The sequence below is a fragment of the Periophthalmus magnuspinnatus genome, chromosome 21 (genome assembly GCF_009829125.3).
Source record: "Periophthalmus magnuspinnatus isolate fPerMag1 chromosome 21, fPerMag1.2.pri, whole genome shotgun sequence".
Taxonomy (NCBI): Eukaryota; Metazoa; Chordata; class Actinopteri; order Gobiiformes; family Gobiidae; genus Periophthalmus; species Periophthalmus magnuspinnatus.
The window spans coordinates 3,816,323-3,823,278 of record NC_047146.1 but is presented as its reverse complement, the minus strand read 5'-3'; the positions used below and the strand labels follow the sequence as shown (position 1 = coordinate 3,823,278).

Genomic DNA, 6,956 nt, shown 5'->3' with positions numbered 1-6,956 from the left:
CACAAGCCTACGTCACCCGTGCTTCTCTCTACAACTTCACAAACCTGGCGCAATATGTAGCATTTTCATTAGCGTGCAGATTGTGTTGTGGTAGTGCTCTGAAGGGGGGGTGTCTTAGCACAGAGAGCAAAGGGAAGGGAGGCTCAGAGCGTCAAAAATGAAAGTGAAATTTAAAAACATTGTTATTTTTTTCGGCGAATATAGTATTTATTTTCAAAACAGTAAAAGGAAACATGGTGATCTAAATATGTTGAATACCCCACAGAAATAAAATACCTCCTAAATACATTTTTACGTAATATTTCTCCCTCTTTTCTTTAAAGATTTAGCCGAGCTCTCGCCAGATTCATATGTGTAACTCGTGAATCTGGCTCTCGCTGAAAACGACCTGAACTGATGATCGGAGCGTTCAAACCGATGCCTCGCGCTGATTGTTCCAAAACGTCACAACAGCAAAAAAAAAAAAAAATCAAACTTTAGCTAAATTCAGTTGAGAGAAAAGCACAGACGTCTTTACCTCCACAAATGTCACAAACTAAACTAAAAAAGTCTATATTTTCCCGCTAAAACAGGCTGAAGTACGTCTGTCGGCGTCGCCATGTTTGTTTTGGTCCGTTCCCACCACAGTGCTGCTCTGTGATTGGTCGGTTTCGTGTGATGCAAACGCTTCAGCTCAACAAGACGATTCTCAAGGGTTTGACAACTCACAAAATCCATCCTGTTGGTCATTTTATTAAAGGGAATATTTGTCCTAAACTGACTTTTGGAGATTTGGACCATGATGCTTCACTCCTCAGTGCTGCACCTATAGCACCCCCTGTGTCTCCTGGAGGTACTGCAGGACTGTAGTTCCCCTGTGTCTTCTGGCAGTTCTTCAGGAGTATATCGCCCCCTATGTCTTCTGGAGGTACTGCAGGAGTATAGTGCCCCCTATGTCTTTTGAAGGTACTGCAGGAGTATAGTGCCCCCTGTGTCTTCCGGAGGTACTGCAGGAGTATAGTGCCCCCTATGTCTTTTGAAGGTACTGCAGGAGTATAGTGCCCCCTGTGTCTTCCAGAGGTACTGCAGGAGTATAGTGCCCCCTGTGTCTTCCAGAGGTACTGCAGGAGTATAGTGCCCCCTGTGTCTTCCGGCGGTACTGCGAGACAGTGCATTCATTTTTAATCAGCCTCACACTGAGCAGAGACAGAACCAGACCTGCACTGCACCAAGTATAAAGAGAAACAAGAAAAAACAGGACTAAAGCAGGTCTAAACCAGGACTAAAGCAGAACTAAACCAGGTCTAAACCAGGACTGAACCAGGACTAAACTAGGACTAAAGCAGGACTAAACCAGGACTAAAGCAGGATTAAACCAGGACTAAAGCAGAACTAAACCAGGTCTGAAGCAGGACTAAACCAGGACTAAACCAGGACTAAAGCAGGACTAAACCAGGACTAAAGCAGAACTAAACCAGGTCTAAAGCAGGACTAAACCAGGACTAAACCAGGCTAATCCAGAACTGAAGGTTCAGTCCTGGTTTTGCTCTTGCCAGGATATAAATCATGGGGCTGCAGATCATGCCATCCTTCTGTGCATGGAGCAGGAGTGTGCACAAAGATGAGGAGTGTGCACGTGGAGGAGGTGTGTGCACGCAGATGAGGAGTGTGCACGCAGATGAGGAGTGTGCACGTAGATGAGGAGTGTGCACGTGGAGGAGTGTGCACGTGGAGGAGGTGTGTGCATGACGTGGAGGAGTGTGCACATAAAAGAATGTGGATGTGCATGATGAGTGTGCACAAAGATGAGGAGTGTGCATGTGGAGGGGGAGTGTGCACGTGAATGAGGAGTGTGCACGCAGATGAGGAGTGTGCACGTGGAGGAGGTGTGTGCACGCAGATGAGGAGTGTGCACGCAGATGAGGAGTGTGCACGTAGATGAGGAGTGTGCACGTGGAGGAGTGTGCACGTGGAGGAGGTGTGTGCATGACGTGGAGGAGTGTGCACATAAAAGAATGTGGATGTGCATGATGAGTGTGCACAAAGATGAGGAGTGTGCATGTGGAGGGGGAGTGTGCACGTGAATGAGGAGTGTGCACGCAGATGAGGTGTGTATACGTGGATGAAGAGCGTGCACAGAGGTGAGGAGTGTGCATGTGGATGAATGTGGAAGGGTGTGCGCATGGATGAGGTGTGTGCACGTGGGGGAGGAGTGTGCATGTGGGGGAGGAGTGTGCACGTGGGGGAGTGTGCACATGGGGGAGGAGTGTGCACGTGTTGAATGCAGATGCTCCGAGTGGCTCCGAAGGGAAATAAAGTCGGGACTGAATAATAAGATGCTCATAATTACACTTTTACTGAGAGAGAGAGAGAAGAAAAGAGAGGAACAGAGGAGAGGGGGACAGAGAGAGAGGAGAGAACGGAGGAACGAGAAGAAGGAGATGAGAGGAGAAAAGAGGGGATAAGAAAGATAGAAGAAAGAGAGGAGAAGGAAGAGAGAAGGAGAAAAGACACGAAAAGGAGTGATTAGGAGAGAGGGATAAAGAGAGAGGGAGAGACAGAGAGGGGGGAGAGGTGCGAAGGAAGATAGGATGAGAAAGGTAGAGAGAAAAGGGGAAAGAGCTAGAAAGGGGGAGGAAAAAAAGAGAACTATATCAGGACTAAACCAAGACTAGACTAGGACTAAAGTAGCACTAAAGCAGGACTATACTGGGACTAAACCAGGACTAAACCAGGACTAATCCAGGTCTAAACCGGGTCTAAACCAGGACTAAATCGAGACTAAACCGGGACTAAACCAGGACAGAACTAGGACTAAACCAGGACTAAACCAGGTCTAAACCAGGTCTAAACCACGTCTAAACCACGTCTAAACCACGTCTAAACCACGTCTAAATCGGGACTAAACTGTGTCTAAACTGGGACTAAACCAGGACTAAACCAGGTCTAAACCAGGACTAAACCAGGTCTAAACTGGGACTAAACTGAGACTAAACCAGGACTAAACCGGGACTAAACCAGGACTGAACTAGGACTAAACCAGGTCTAAACCAGGACTAAACCGTTACTAAACCAGGACTTAAGCAGGCCTAAACCAGGTCTAAAGCAGGTCTAAACCAGGTCTAAACCAGGTCTAAACCAGGTCTAAACCAGGTCTAAACCAGGTCTAAATCGGGACTAAACTGTGTCTAAACTGGGACTAAACCAGGACTAAACCAGGTCTAAATTTGGTCAGAACATCTCCACTTTCTCATTTCTGTCCTTGTGTCATTTAAATCTTTTTATAGACACATTTCACTAATTCTCCATTTTTATAACACAAAAAACACAATAACCGCTGTACTATTTCTGAATACACTTCCATCGCCTATTCTCTCCATCCTTCCTCCTGAATATCACTCTTTTGACCCGATCTCTCCATCTGTAATTACATTTCACCGGATTTAAAAATAAAATGATGGCACCTCATTTTGGGGGAATTATTCTTCGTCGCTTTGAGTTAAATCGCTCTTGTATTTTCCATCAGGATTCAGTTTTTAGCTCCTTTAATCCATCCTTTAAACGCCCGAAATGCGTTCTTCATAAAAACACTTTCCCGGCTCTGATTGGTTTGTGTACGAGCGCATTGTGCAGTATTCTGTGCCATTCTGTGCCGTTCTGTGTCATTGTGCGGCGGTCTGCGCAGAGACGGCTCCATTGTGCTGAATTATAACGGATTTGAATGAGTTTTGCCGTCGCAGCTGTATCTCTGTCCTCTGTGTGTGGGTCTGGTTTAGTCCTGGTCTAGTCCTGGTTTAGATCTAGTCCAGGTTTAGTCCAGGTGCAGATCAGTATCGTAAAGCCGAGCCACTCATGGACGCGTTTGCCAAGTCCTGCCAGTCACGACAATGTAAAGTATAATGAGAAATGCATCGTTATTATCACCATAAAGAGCCAAAAGGGGCGGAGCCTGTATCAAAGTCTGTCCGTGACCACGCCCCTCCCCATGTGGTCTGAAAGTACGACGGCTTTACCCAAATGTACATTATTAAAGTCAAAGAGAACATTGTTTTTGCATCAGAATGTAATTTTTTTTTTTTCCAAACCAACTCGCCCATTTTTCACCCAAGGAACGAGACAAAAACTCACAAATATTTGCCCGAAATTCAAAATCTCACCTCTAAGTCTTGGCTATTTCCAATTTCTGAAAAAAAAAAAGCCTAATATAGGTTTAGTCCTTGTTTAGCCCTGGTTTAGTCCTGGTTTAGTCCTGGTTTAGTCCTGGTTCAGTCCTGGTTTAGTCCTTGTTTAGCCCTGGTTTAGTCCTGGTTTAGTCCTGGTTTAGTCCTGGTTTAGTTCTGGTTTAGCCCTGGTTTAGTCCTGGTTTAATCCTGGATTAGCCCGGGTCTAGCCCTGGTTTAGTCCTGGTTTAGTCCTGGTTTAGTCCTGGTTCAGTCCCGGTTCAGTCCCGGTTTAGTCCCGGTTCAGTCTCGGTTCAGTCCCGGTTCAGTCCTGGTTTAGTCCCGGTTCAGCCCCGGTTTAGCCCTGGTTTAGCCCTGGTTTAGTCCCGGTTTGGCCCTGGTTTAGTCCCGGTTTAGGCCCGGTTTGGCCCTGGTTTAATCCTGGTTTAGTCCCGGTTTAGTCCTGGTTTAGCCCTGGTTTAGTCCTGGTTTAGTGCCGGTTCAGTCCCGGTTTAGTCCTGGTTTAGTCCTGGTTTAGCCCTGGTTTAGTGCCGATTTAGCCCTGGTTTAGCCCTGGTTCAGTCCCGGTTTAGTCTTGGTTCAGTCCCGGTTTAGTCTTGGTTTAGTCCCGGTTTAGCCCTGGTTTAGTCCTGGTTTAGTCCTGGTTTAGTCCCGGTTTAGTCCTGGTTTAGTCCTGGTTTAGTCCTGTTTTAGTCCTGGTTTAGTCCTGGTTTAGTCCTGGTTTAGTCCCGGTTTAGTCTTGGTTTAGTCCCGGTTTAGCCCTGGTTTAGTCCTGGTTTAGTCCCGGTTTAGTCCTGGTTTAGTCCTGGTTTAGTCCTGGTTTAGTCCCGATTTAATCCTGGTTTAGTCCTGGTTTAGTCCTGGTTTAGTCCCGGTTTAGTCCCGGTTTAGTCCTGGTTTAGTCCTGGTTTAGTCCTGCTTTAGTCCTGGTTTAGCCCTGGTTTAGCCCCGGTTTAGTCCTGGTTTAGTCCTGGTTCAGTCCCGGTTTAGTCCTGGTTTAGTCCTGGTTTAGTCCTGGTTTAGTCTCTCTAAGTCTGGGTCTGGTTTTGACAGTTTACCTTTGACCTTTGACATGTTTTTAGATGATAAAATGCTGCAGATGTTGTAGATTTGTCGTGTCTGTTAAAGTTCATTTTTACCCTGAGGTTTCTGGCCTGATTTAGTCTGAGTTTATCTGGAGAAAGTTGTGCGACGTGGATCTGAGCGTCGTTTGTGGTCGGACACGTTATTTTTGCGTATCAACTGACCTAACAGCAGCACGTGGAGACTGAACAACAGGGGTCCCGGGATTGACCCCTGGGGCACCCCACAGGTCAGGGACGTTCATTTGGAGAAAGTTCTTCAGCTGTTGATAAAGGACTTGCCTAAAAACGGCGCGGTCCAGATTAAAGTGACGTGTTAAATTTGCGGCGAGTTGTGATAAACTGTCGCGCTCAAATGGGTCAGTGACACATTTTTACAGCCGCAGCGTCCGCTCCACCAGACGTCCGCCATGTTGGAGTCAAATTTGCCGAGCACGACTCCACCTTTTCTGTAGATGTCACTTTTACTCCTCCTCCTCCTCCTCTTAAGGCGTCGCCCGAACCGGCTCAAATTTGGTAAAAATGATCTTAATGGATGGAGGGTCAAAGGTCATCACATTCTGGTCTCTCTGTGGTGAAACTTTACAAATTGCTCCATTTGCACAAACAAACTCCAGTTTCAGTGAAGTTTAAAGTGACGGTTAAAGTCCCAGATCTAAACCTCCTGAGTGTGAATAAACTGAATTCTGCACATTAGCGCCTCCTGCAGATTGAAAATTTGCACAAAATTTCATTTAAAAAAACGTCAAATCTCACAAGTCAGTTTTGATGTCATTATACTCCACCTCCTCGTCCACCTCCTCTTCCACCTCCTCCAACTCCTCCTCCTGCACCTCCACCTGGTCCACCTCCTTCACCTCCACCTCGTCCATCTCCTCCTCCTCCCCCTCGTCCACCTCCTTCTCCTTCACCTCCCCCTCGTCCACCTCCACCTCATCCATCTCCACCTCCTTCACCTCCACCTCGTCCACCTCCTCCTCGTCCATCTCCTCTTCCACCTCCACCTCCTCCAACTCTTCCTCCTTCACCTCCACCTCGTCCATCTCCTGCCCCACCTCCTTCACCTCCACATCGTCCTCCACCTCCTCCTTCACCTCCTCCTTCTCCACCTCGTCCACGTCCCCCTCGTCCTCCTCCACCTCCACCTCGTCCACCTCCTCCTCCTCCACCTCGTCCACCTCCTCCTCTTCCACCTCGTCCACCTCCCCCTCATCTACCTCCTTCACCCCCTCCACCTCCTCCACCTCCTCCTCGGGCGTCAGAATAAATAATCTTGAGGAGTGAGGCGTCACAGTGATGCACATTTTTTGTAACAAACTTTCACATGTGACACGACGACACATTTTTATATCACACTTACACCTCACAGTGCAGTGAGTGTGGGGAATGGTGTGCGTTTTGTTTACAGATGTGTGTGTGTACAGGTGTGTGTGTAACGTTGTGTTTTGTGTGTTGTGTACAGGTGAGTGTGTGTAACGTTGTGTTTTGTGTGTTGTGTACAGGTGTGTGTAACGTTATGTTTTGTGTGTTGTGTACAGGTGTGTGTGTAACGTTGTGTTCTGTGTCTTGTGTACAGGTGTGTGTGTAACGTTGTGTTCTGTGTGTTGTGTACAGGTGTGTGTGTAACATTGTGTTCTGTGTCTTGTGTACAGGTGTGTGTGTAACGTTGTGTTTTGTGTGTTGTGTACAGGTGTGTGTGTAACAGTGTTTTGTG

General features: G+C 47.2%; 1 protein-coding gene across 1 annotated transcript in view; it reads left to right on the top strand.

Annotated features, from left to right (window-relative positions):
• Window positions 1-6,956, top strand: part of LOC117389463 (tomoregulin-2) — a 67,936-nt gene that overhangs the window by 51,269 nt on the left and 9,711 nt on the right. The gene's annotated exons all lie outside the window — the stretch shown is intronic.